The following is a 13,308-nucleotide window of genomic DNA, read 5'->3' as shown; positions in this document are numbered from 1 at the left end:
CGAGGTAGTAGTAGACACACCAAAATCCTCAAGTAACCACCGTAACCAGATCACCTCAGCCGTCAACATAGCCATGGCTCGCAACTCAGCCTCTGTACTCGAGCGAGAAACTGCAGTCTGTTTCTTTGTCTTCCGGGCAATAAGAGAGCCACCAAGAAAGACACAGTAAGCAGACAGCGAGCGTCGGTCAGAGGGATCGCTAGCCAAGGTAGCATCAGAGTAGGCCTGGAGCTCAAGAGAGCTGGAGCGGGGAAAGAAAAGGCGCTGAGAGATCGTGCTACGAAGATATCGCAAAACACGGAGGAGGTGACTATAGTGGACAGAGGTGGGGGCTGCAACGATCTGACTCAGTATGTGGACATGATAGGAGATGTCAGGACGCGTAACAACCAGATAGACAAGGCTACCCACAAGGTGACGATAGCGAGTAGGATTAGGAAGGGGGTCACCATCAGAGGCACGAATCTGAACGTTGAGCTCCATAGGAGTCACAACTCTCACCGAGAGCAGCGGGAGTAAGAAGATCCTGAATATATTTTTCTTGGGAGATGTAGAAGCCATCAGAGGTCGAGGAGATCTCAATCCCAAGAAAATAGCGAAACGGGCCAAGATCAGTCATGAGAAATTGGTCAAGAAGGCGAGCCTTAACAAAGGCAATGTAGTCAGAGTCGTCACCAGTGATGATTATGTCATCAACATAGAGAAAGAGAAGAGTCCGACCACGTGTACACGTGTGAACAAACAATGCTGGATCATGATCACTGGGCAAGAAACCAGCGGCAGTCACCACAGAGGCGAATCGCTCAAACCAGGCGCGAGGGGCCTGTTTAAGACCATAGAGGGAGCGGCGAAGTCGACAGACCATACCGTCAGCAACATAGTACGCCGGTGGTGGCTACATATAAACCTCCTCACGCAACTCGCCATTGAGAAAGGCGTTCTGGACATCAAGTTGAGAGATAGACCAGTGACGAACAGAAGCCACAGCAAGGAGAGTGCGGACAGTGGTCATGTGAGCCACATGAGCGAATGTATCATCATAATCGCGTCCTTGCTCCTGCTGAAAACCTCGAGCCACAAGACGAGCTTTGTAGCGCTCAAGAGAGCCATCGGGGCGAGTCTTAATCTTGTAGACCCATGATAACCCACAAGTATAGGGGATCACAACAGTTTTCGAGGGTAGAGTATTCAACCCAAATTTATTGATTCGACACAAGGGGAGCCAAAGAATATTCTCAAGTATTAGCAGCTGAGTTGTTAATTCAACCACACCTGGATAACTTTGTATCTGTAGCAAAGTAATATGATAGTAGTGGTAACGGTAACAAACATAACAGTAGCAAAAGTAATATTTTTGGTGTTTTGTAGTGATTGTAACAGTAGCAACGGAAAAGTAAATAAGCGAAGAACAATATGGGAAAAGCTCGTAGGCATTGGATCGGTGATGGAGAATTATGCCGGATGCGGTTCATCATGTAACAATCATAACATAGGGTGACACAGAACTAGCTCCAATTCATCAATGTAATGTAGGCATGTATTCCGAATATAGTCATACGTGCTTATGGAAAAGAACTTGCATGACATCTTTTGTCCTACCCTCCCGTGGCAGCGGGGTCCTAATGGAAACTAAGGGATATTAAGGCCTCCTTTTAATAGAGTACCGGAACAAAGCATTAGCACATAGTGAATACATGAACTCCTCAAACTATGGTCATCACCGGGAGTGGTCCCGATTATTGTCACTTCGGGGTTGCCGGATCATAACACATAGTAGGTGACTATAGACTTGCAAGATAGGATCAAGAACTCACATATATTCATGAAAACATAATAGGTTCATATCTGAAATCATGGCAATCGGGCCCTAGTGACAAGCATTAAGCATAGCAAAGTCATAGCAACATCAATCTCAGAACATAGTGGATACTAGGGATCAAACCCTAACAAAACTAACTCGATTACATGATAGATCTCATCCAACCCATCACCGTCCAGCATGCCTATGATGGAACTACTCACGCACGGCGGTGAGCATCATGGAATTGGTGATGGAGGATGGTTGATGATGACGACGGCGATGAATCCCCCTCTCTGGAGCCCCGAACGGACTCCAGATCAGCCCTCCCAAGAGGTTTTAGGGCTTGGCGGCGCTCCGTGTCGTAAAATGCGATGAATTCATCTCTCCTTTTTTTCTCCCCGAAAGCAAATATATAGAGTTGGAGTTGAGGTCGGAGGAGCTCCAGGGGGCCCACGAGGTAGGGGGCGCGCCGTAGGGGGGCAGGCGCGCCCTCCACCCTCGTGGACAGGGTGTGGGCCCCCTGGTCTTCATCTTTTGCAAGGATTTATTATTATTTCCAAATAGACGTTCCGTGGAGTTTCATGTCATTCCGAGAACTTTTGTTTCTTCACATAAATAACACCATGGAAAGTCTGCTGAAAACAGCGTCAGTCCGGGTTAGTTCCATTCAAATCATGCAAGTTAGAGTCCAAAACAAGGGCAAAAGTGTTTGGAAAAGTAGATACGACGGAGACGTATCAACCCACTTGCAGGTGATGGGACGAATACCGGAAGGGAGGGAAACTAGATCCCAGGTGCCAGAGCGCTCAAGGGCAGCAAGCTCTTCAGCCATCGCAAGCTGCCATTCAGGCTGAGTCATGGCAGTCTGATAGGAAATGGGCTCAGCAATAGCAGAGAGACCGTACCGATCAGGAGAATAGCGATCAGGCGGGGGCAAGGCCGAGCATGGAGGTTATGAACCGGGGGAGGCGTGAACGGAGGTGCACCAGAGGTGGAAGGCGCATCGGGTGAAGGAAATATGCCCTAGAGGCAATAATAAAGTATTATTTATTTCCTTATATCATGATAAATGTTTATTATTCATGCTAGAATTGTATTAACCGGAAACATAATACATGTGTGAATACATAGACAAACAGTGTGTCACTAGTATGCCTCTACTTGACTAGCTCGTTAATCGAAGATGGTTATGTTTCCTAGCCATAGACATGAGTTGCCATTTGATTAACGGGATCACCTCATTAGGAGAATGACGTGATTGACTTGACCCATTCCGTTAGCTTAGCACTCGATCGTTTAGTATGTTGCTATTGCTTTCTTCATGACTTATACATGTTCCTATAACTATGAGATTATGCAACTCCCGTTTACCGGAGGAACACTTTGTGTGCTACCAAACGTCACAACGTAACTGGGTGATTATAAAGGTGCTCTACAGGTGGCTCCAAAGGTACTTGTAGGGTTGGCGTATTTCGAGATTAGGATTTGTCACTCCGATTGTCAGAGAGGTATCTCTGGGCCCACTCGGTAATGCACATCACTATAAGCCTTGCAAGCATTGTGACTAATGAGTTAGTTGCGGGATGGTGTATTACGGAACGAGTAAAGAGACTTGCCGGTAACGAGATTGAACTAGGTATCGAGATACCGACGATCGAATCTCGGGCAAGTAACATACCGATGACAAAGGGAACAACGTATGTTGTTATGCGGTCTGACCGATAAAGATCTTCGTAGAATATGTAGGAACCAATATGAGCATCCAGGTTCCGCTATTGGTTATTGACCGGAGAGGTGTCTCGGTCATGTCTACATAGTTCTCGAACCCGTAGGGTCCGCACGCTTAACATTACGATGACAGTTATATTATGAGTTTATATGTTTTGATGTACCGAAGGTTGTTCGGAGTCCCGAATGTGATCACGGACATGACGAGGAGTCTCTAAATGTTCGAGACATAAAGATTGATATATTGGACGACTATATTCGGACACCGGAAGTGTTCCGGAGAAGTTTCGGATAAAACCGGAGTGCCGGAGGGGTTACCGGAACCCCTCAGGGAAGTATTGGGCCTTAGTGGGCCTGAGGGGAGAGAGAGGGCAGCAGCCAGGAGGTGGCGCGCCCCCTCCCATGAGGAGTCCGAATTGGACTAGGGGAGGGGGGCGCGGCCCCTCTTTCCCTCTCCCTCTCCCTCTCTTTCCTTCCCCCTCTCTCTTCCTAGTTGGACTAGGAAAGGGGAGTCCTACTCGTACTAGGAGGAGGACTCCCCCCCTCTCCTTGGCGCGCCCCAAGGGCAGCCAGCCTCCCCCTTGCTCCTTTATATACGGGGGCAGGGGGCACCTCTAGAGACACAATTGATATACGATATTTTAGCCGTGTGCGGTGCCCCCTCCACCATACTACACCTCGATAATATTGTTGCGGAGCTTAGGCGAAGCCCTGCGTCGGTAGAACATCATCATCGTCACCACGCCGTTGTGCTGACGAAACTCTCCCTCAACACTCGGCTGGATCGGAGTTCGAGGGACGTCATCGAGCTGAACGTGTGCTGAACTCGGAGGTGTCGTGCGTTCGGTACTTGATCGGTCGGATCGTGAAGACGTACGACTACATCAACCGCGTTGTGATAACGCTTCCGCTTTCGGTCTACGAGGGTACGTGGACAACACTCTCCCCTCTCGTTGCTATGCATCACCATGATCTTGCATGTGCGTAGGAAATTTTTTGAAATTACTACGTTCCCCAACAGTGGCATCCGAGCCTGGTTTTATGCGTTGATGCTATGCACGAGTAGAACACAAGTGAGTTGTGAGCGATATAAGTCATACTGCTTACCAGCATGTCATACTTTGGTTCAGCGGTATTGTGAGATGAAGCGGCCCGGACCGACATTACGCGTACGCTTACGCGAGACTGGTTTCACCGTTGCGAGCACTCGTTGCTTAAAGGTGACTGGCGGGTGTCTGTCTCTCACACTTTAGTTGAACCGAGTGTGGCTACGCCCGGTCCTTGCAAAGGTTAAAACAGCACCAACTTGACAAACTATCGTTGTGGTTTTGATGCGTAGGTAAGAACGGTTCTTGCTAAGCCCGTAGCAGCCACGTAAAACTTCCAACAACAAAGTAGAGGACGTCTAACTTGTTTTTGCAGGGCATGTTGTGATGTGATATGGTCAAGACATGATGCTATATTTTATTGTATGAGATGATCATATTCTGTAACCGACTTATCGGCAACTGGCAGGAGCCATATGGTTGTCGCTTTATTGTATGCAATGCAATCGCCATGTAATTGTTTTACTTTGTCACTAAGCGGTAGCGATAGTCGTAAAAGCAATAAGTTGGCAAGACGACAACGATACTACGATGGAGATCAAGGTGTCGCGCCGGTGACGATGGTGATCATGACGGTGCTTCGGAGATGGAGATCACAAGCACAAGATGATGATGGCCATATCATATCACTTATATTGATTGCATGTGATGTTAATCTTTTATGCATCTTATCTTGCTTTGATTGACGGTAGCATTATAAGATGATCTCTCACTAAAATTTCAAGATAAAAGTGTTCTCCCTGAGTATGCACCGTTGCGAAAGTTCTTCGTGCTGAGACACCACGTGATGATCGGGTGTGATAGGTTGTACGTTCAAATACAACGGGTGCAAAATAGTTGCACACGCGGAATACTCAGGTTAAACTTGACGAGCCTAGCATATGCAGATATGGCCTCGGAACACGGAGACCGAAAGGTCGAGCGTGAATCATATAGTAGATATGATCAACATAGTGATATTCACCATTGAAACTACTCCATCTCACGTGATGATCGGACATGGTTTAGTTGATTTGGATCACGTAATCACTTAGATGATGAGAGGGATGTCTATCTAAGTGGGAGTTCTTAAGTAATATGATTAATTGAACTTGAATTTATCATGAACTTAGTACCTGATAGTATCTTGCTTGTCTATGTTAATTGTAGATAAATGGCCCGTGCTGTTGTTCCGTAGAATTTTAATGCGTTCCTTGAGAAAGCAAAGTTGAAAGATGATGGTAGCAATTACACGGACTGGGTCCGTAACTTGAGGATTATCTTCATTGCTGCACAGAAGAATTACGTCCTGGAAGCACCGCTAGGTGCCAGGCCTCCTGCAAGAGCAACACCAGAAGTTATGAACGTCTGGCAGAGCAAAGCTGATGACTACTCGATAGTTCAGTGTGCCATGCTTTACGGCTTAGAACCGGGTCTTCAACGATGTTTTGAACGTCATGGAGCATATGAGATGTTCCAGGAGTTGAAGTTAATATTTCAAGCAAATGCCCGGATTGAGAGATATGAAGTCTCCAATAAGTTCTACAGCTGCAAGATGGAAGAGAATAGTTCTGTCAGTGAGCATATACTCAAAATGTCTGGGTATAATAATCACTTGATTCAACTGGGAGTTAATCTTCCGGATGATAGTGTCATTGACAGAATTCTTCAATCACTGCCACCAAGCTACAAGAGCTTCGTGATAAACTATAACATGCAAGGGATGGATAAGACAATTCCCGAGCTCTTCGCAATGCTAAAGGCAGCGGAGGTAGAAATCAAAAAGGAGCATCAAGTGTTGATGGTCAGTAAAACCACTAGTTTCAAGAAAAAGGGCAAAGGGAAGAAGAAGGGGAACTTCAAGAAGAACAGCAAGCAAGTTGCTGTTCAGGAGAAGAAATCCAAGTCTGGACCTAAGCCTGAAACTGAGTGCTTCTACTGCAAGCAGACTGGTCACTGGAAGCGGAACTGCCCCAAGTATTTGGCGGATAAGAAGGATGGCAAGGTTAACAAAGGTATATGTGATATACATGTTATTGATGTGTACCTTACTAATGCTCGCAGTAGCACCTGGGTATTTGATACTGGTTCTGTTGCTAATATTTGCAACTCGAAACAGGGGCTACGGATTAAGCGAAGATTGGCTAAGGACGAGGTGACGATGCGCGTGGGAAATGGTTCCAAAGTCGATGTGATCGCCGTCGGCACGCTACCTCTACATCTACCTTCGGGATTAGTATTAGACCTAAATAATTGTTATTTGGTGCCAGCGTTGAGCATGAACATTATATCTGGATCTTGTTTGTTGCGAGACGGTTATTCATTTAAATCAGAGAATAATGGTTGTTCTATTTATATGAATAATATCTTTTATGGTCATGCACCCTTGAAGAGTGGTCTATTTTTAATGAATCTCGATAGTAGTGACACACATATTCATAATGTTGAAGCCAAAAGATGCAGAGTTGATAATGACAGTGCAACTTATTTGTGGCACTACCGTTTAGGTCATATCGGTGTAAAGCGCATGAAGAAACTCCATACTGATGGACTTTTGGAATCACTTGATTATGAATCACTTGGTACTTGCGAACCGTGCCTCATGGGCAAGATGACTAAAACACCGTTCTCCGGAACTATGGAGAGAGCAACAGATTTATTGGAAATCATACATACAGATGTATGTGGTCCGATGAATATTGAGGCTCGTGGCGGATATCGTTATTTTCTCACCTTCACAGATGATTTGAGCAGATATGGGTATATCTACTTAATGAAACATAAGTCTGAAACATTTGAAAAGTTCAAAGAATTTCAGAGTGAAGTTGAAAATCATCGTAACAAGAAAATAAAGTTCCTACGATCAGATCGTGGAGGAGAATATTTAAGTTACGAGTTTGGCTTACATTTGAAACAATGCGGAATAGTTTCGCAACTCACGCCACCCGGAACACCACAGCGTAATGGTGTGTCCGAACGTCGTAATTGTACTTTATTAGATATGGTGCGATCTATGATGTCTCTTACTGATTTACCGCTATCGTTTTGGGGTTATGCTTTAGAGACGGCTGCATTCACTCTAAATAGGACACCATCGAAATCCGTTGAGACGACGCCTTATGAACTATGGTTTGGCAAGAAACCAAAGTTGTCGTATCTTAAAGTTTGGGGTTGCGATGCTTATGTGAAGAAACTTCAACCTGATAAGCTCGAACCTAAATCGGAGAAATGTGTCTTCATAGGATACCCAAAGGAGACTGTTGGGTACACCTTGTATCACAGATCCGAAGGCAAGATATTCGTTGCTAAGAATGGATCCTTTCTAGAGAAGGAGTTTCTCTCGAAAGAAGTGAGTGGGAGGAAAGTAGAACTTGATGAGGTAACTGTACCTGCTCCCTTATTGGAAAGTAGATCATCACAGAAATCAGTTTCTGCGACACCTACACCAATTAGTGAGGAAGTTAATGATAATGATCATGAAACTTCAGATCAAGTTATTACTGAACCTCGTAGGTCAACTAGATCAAGATCCGCACCAGAGTGGTACGGTAATCCTGTTCTGGAGGTTATGTTACTAGACCATGACGAACCTACGAACTATGAAGAAGCGATGGTGAGCCCAGATTCCGCAAAATGGCTTGAAGCCATGAAATCCGAGATGGGATCCATGTATGAGAACAAAGTATGGACTTTGGTTGACTTGCCCGATGGTCGGCAAGCCATTGAAAATAAATGGATCTTCAAGAAGAAGACTGACGTTGATGGTAATGTTACTGTCTATAAAGCTCGACTTGTTGCGTAAGGTTTTCGACAAGTTCAAGGGATTGACTACGATGAGACCTTCTCACCCGTAGCGATGCTTAAGTCTGTCCGAATCATGTTAGCAATTGCCGCATTTTATGATTATGAAATTTGGCAAATGGATGTCAAAACTGCATTCCTGAATGGTTTTCTGGAAGAAGAGTTGTATATGATGCAACCGGAAGGTTTTGTCGATCCAAAGGGAGCTAACAAAGTGTGCAAGCTCCAGCGATCCATTTATGGACTGGTGCAAGCCTCTCGGAGTTGGAATGAATGCTTTGATAGTGTGATCAAAGCATTTGGTTTTATACAGACTTTTGGAGAAGCCTGTATTTACAAGAAAGTGAGTGGGAGCTCAGTAGCATTTCTGATATTATATGTGGATGACATATTGCTGATTGGAAATGATATAGAATTTCTGGATAGCATAAAGGGATACTTGAATAAGAGTTTTTCAATGAAAAACCTCGGTGAAGCTGCATATATATTAGGCATTAAGATCTATAGAGATAGATCAAGATGCTTAATTAGACTTTCACAAAGCACATACCTTGACAAAGTTTTGAAGAAGTTCAAAATGGATCAAGCAAAGAAAGGGTTCTTGCCTATACTACAAGGTGTGAGATTGAGTAAGACACAATGCCCGACCACTGCAGAAGATAGAGAGAAGATGAAAGATGTTCCCTATGCTTCAGCCATAGGCTCTATCATGTATGCAATGCTGTGTACCAGACCTGATGTGTGCCTTGCTATAAGTTTAGCAGGGAGGTACCAAAGTAATCCAGGAGTGGATCACTAGACAGCGGTCAAGAACATCCTGAAATACCTGAAAAGGACTAAGGATATGTTTCTCGTTTATGGAGGTGACAAAGAGCTCATCGTAAGTGGTTACGTTGATGCAAGCTTTGACACTGATCCGGACGATTCTAAATCGCAAACCGGATATGTATTTACATTGAACGGTGGAGCTGTCAGTTGGTGCAGTTCTAAGCAAAGTGTCGTGCCGGGATCTACGTGTGAAGCGGAGTACATAGCTACTTCGGAAGCAGCAAATGAAGGAGTCTGGATGAAGGAGTTCATATCCGATCTAGGTGTCATACCTAGTGCATCGGGACCAATGAAAATCTTTTGTGACAATACTGGTGCAATTGCCTTAGCAAAGGAATCCAGATTTCACAAGAGAACCAAGCACATCAAAAGACGCTTCAATTCCATCCGGGATTTAGTCCAGGTGGGAGACATAGAAATTTGCAAGATACATACGGATCTGAATGTTGCAGACCCGTTGACTAAGCCTCTTCCACGAGCAAAACATGATCAGCACCAAGACTCCATGGGTGTAAGAATCATTACTATGTAATCTAGATTATTGACTCTAGTGCAAGTGGGAGACTGAAGGAGATATGCCCTAGAGGCAATAATAAAGTATTATTTATTTCCTTATATCATGATAAATGTTTATTATTCATGCTAGAATTGTATTAACCGGAAACATAATACATGTGTGAATACATAGACAAACAGTGTGTCACTAGTATGCCTCTACTTGACTAGCTCGTTAATCGAAGATGGTTATGTTTCCTAGCCATAGACATGAGTTGTCATTTGATTAACGGGATCACCTCATTAGGAGAATGACGTGATTGACTTGACCCATTCCGTTAGCTTAGCACTCGATCGTTTAGTATGTTGCTATTGCTTTCTTCATGACTTATACATGTTCCTATGACTATGAGATTATGCAACTCCCGTTTATCGGAGGAACACTTTGTGTGCTACCAAACATCACAACGTAACTGGGTGATTATAAAGGTGCTCTACAGGTGGCTCCAAAGGTACTTGTTGGGTTGGCGTATTTCGAGATTAGGATTTGTCACTCCGATTGTCGGAGAGGTATCTCTGGGCCCACTCGGTAATGCACATCACTATAAGCCTTGCAAGCATTGTGACTAATGAGTTAGTTCCGGGATGATGTATTACGAAACGAGTAAAGAGACTTGCCGGTAACGAGATTGAACTAGGTATCGAGATACCGACGATTGAATCTCGGGCAAGTAACATACCGATGACAAAGGGAACAACGTATGTTGTTATGCGGTCTGACCGATAAAGATCTTCGTAGAATATGTAGGAACCAATATGAGCATCCAGGTTCCGCTATTGGTTATTGACCGGAGAGGTGTCTCGGTCATGTCTACATAGTTCTCGAACCCGTAGGGTCCGCACGCTTAACGTTACGATGACAGTTATATTATGAGTTTATATGTTTTGATGTACCGAAGGTTGTTCGGAGTCCCGGATGTGATCACGGACATGACGAGGAGTCTCGAAATGTTCGAGACATAAAGATTGATATATTGGACGACTATATTCGGACACCGGAAGTGTTCCGGAGAAGTTTCGGATAAAACCGGAGTGCCGGAGGGGTTACCGGAACCCCTGGGGGAAGTATTGGGCCTTAGTGGGCCTGAGGGGAGAGAGAGGGCAGCAGCCAGGAGGTGGCGCGCCCCCTCCCATGAGGAGTCCGAATTTGACTAGGGGAGGGGGGCGCGGCCCCTCTTTCCCTCTCACTCTCCCTCTCTTTCCTTCCCCCTCTCTCTTCCTAGCTGGACTAGGAAAGGGGAGTCCTACTCCTACTAGGAGGAGGACTCCCCCCCCTCTCCTTGGCGCGCCCCAAGGGCAGCTGGCCTCCCCCTTGCTCCTTTATATACGGGGGCAGGGGGCACCTCTAGAGACACAATTGATATACGATATTTTAGCCGTGTGCGGTGCCCCCCTCCACCATACTACACCTCGATAATATTGTTGCGGAGCTTAGGCGAAGCCCTGCGTCGGTAGAACATCATCATCGTCACCACGCCATCGTGCTGACGAAACTCTCCCTCAACACTCGGCTGGATCGGAGTTCGAGGGACGTCATCGAGCTGAACGTGTGCTGAACTCGGAGGTGCCGTGCGTTCGGTACTTGATCGGTCGGATCGTGAAGACGTACGACTACATCAACCGCGTTGTGATAACGCTTCCGCTTTCGGTCTACGAGGGTACGTGGACAACACTCTCCCCTCTCGTTGCTATGCATCACCATGATCTTGCGTGTGCGTAGGAATTTTTTTGAAATTACTACGTTCCCCAACATCGGGCCCGTCAGGGGAAGCATCCTCAGTACGAGGGCGGCGAGTATAGTGGAGAGGAAAGGGTGAGAGAGGGCGACGGACTGGAGATGATGGTGGAGAGGTGGAGGAGGAGGATGGGGAAGATGGTGTCGGCGGTGAATGAGAATGAATGAGAGGTGCCGGAGGAAGAGCTGACACATGAGGCACATAGCAGGGTGTCTCGGGAAGAAGAAGAAAAGAAATATCGTCCACAGAGAAGCTCGAGGAAGAAGGGCGGGGTAGTAAGAACGAGACTCGTCAAAAGTCACATCACGCGAGATGCGCAAGCGACGACCAACAGGATCCCAACAACGATAGCCCTTGTGCTCATCACTGTAGCCAAGGAAAACACACTCAACCGACTGAGCTGTCAGTTTGGTGCGTTCTCAGGGGGGGGGGGGGAAGAAGGACATAGCACACACATCCAAACATACGAAGAGCTCAGTAGTCAGGAGAACGACCAGTGAGACACTCCATAGGAATACCACCCTGCAAAGCAGTCGATGGCTGAATGTTGATGAGATAGGTGGATGCAGAAACAGCCTCAGCCCAAAAGTGGGGTGGAAGAGAGGCGGCAATCATCAGCGCACGAGCCGTCTCAAGCAGACGACGATGCTTACGTTCGGCAACGCCATTCTGAGCATGAGCACCAGGACATGAGAACTGGGCAAGAGTATCCTGTTCCGCGAGAAAACCGCGCAACAGCTGGGAGATATACTCTCCAGCGGAGTCAGCACGAAAAGTACGAATGGGCATGGAAAACTGGGTGTGAACCATGGCAGCAAATCGTTTGTATATAGAGAGAACCTCACTACGAGATTTCATGAAGTAGAGCCAAGTGTAGCGAGAGAAATCATCAATAAACAGAACATAGTAGCGATGACCACCTTTCGAATCAAAGGGAGCGGCCCAAACATCAGAATGAACTAAGTCAAAAGGACGCTGAGATACCGACTCACTGGTGGGATAAGGTAACTGGGTCTATTTGCCAAGTCTTCAACCATTACAATGTAAAGAAACATCTCCAGATACAGACCCTAAGAGGCCCTGACGAACTAAAGAGGACAAGCGGGAGCCACAGATATGACCAAGGCGATGATGCCACTGCTGGAAGGACGCAGACGAAGAGGCAGCGAGAGCATGAGAGCTGGCAGAAGTGGTGGCAGCGGAAGGAACACAAAGCCAGTCAACCTCCCAAAGGCCCTCTGACTCACGGCGCCAGGGGCCAGCACCAACCAAAGCCTTGGTGCGACGATCCTGAATAGAGCAAGAGTCGGTATCAAGAATGACATGACAACCAGAATCAGTAAGTTGGGCAGCGGAAAAAAGATTCATGGTAAGACGAGGAAACTGTGAAACACTCGGAACAGAAAAAGATGGAGTGGAAAGAATACCATGACTAGCAACAGGAAGAGGTGTGCCATCGGCGGTAAGAACATTAACAGGCGAATCAAGAGGTCGGAGAGAAGACAGCGCGGAAGAATCAGAAGACATCTAAAAAGAAGCTCCAGAATCCAGAACCCACGAAGATGTACCTGATTGTGGAGGTGGCGGCGATGGTGTTGAAGGGGATGCAGTCACAGCAGCAGCAGAACCAGTCGACGAGGAGCCGGAGGAAGCAAGTAGACGCTTGAGGCGTACAATGTCCTGGTTAGTGAGTGACGGAGTCGAGGATGACACAGGAGTCCCACTGAAAGAGGAGCGCCTCTGGTCTCGCTTCTTCTGGCGACAATCAGACTCT

Source organism: Aegilops tauschii, chromosome 3, assembly GCF_002575655.3.
Source record: "Aegilops tauschii subsp. strangulata cultivar AL8/78 chromosome 3, Aet v6.0, whole genome shotgun sequence".
NCBI classification, from domain to species: domain Eukaryota; kingdom Viridiplantae; phylum Streptophyta; class Magnoliopsida; order Poales; family Poaceae; genus Aegilops; species Aegilops tauschii.
Note: the sequence above shows the minus strand (reverse complement) of the source record.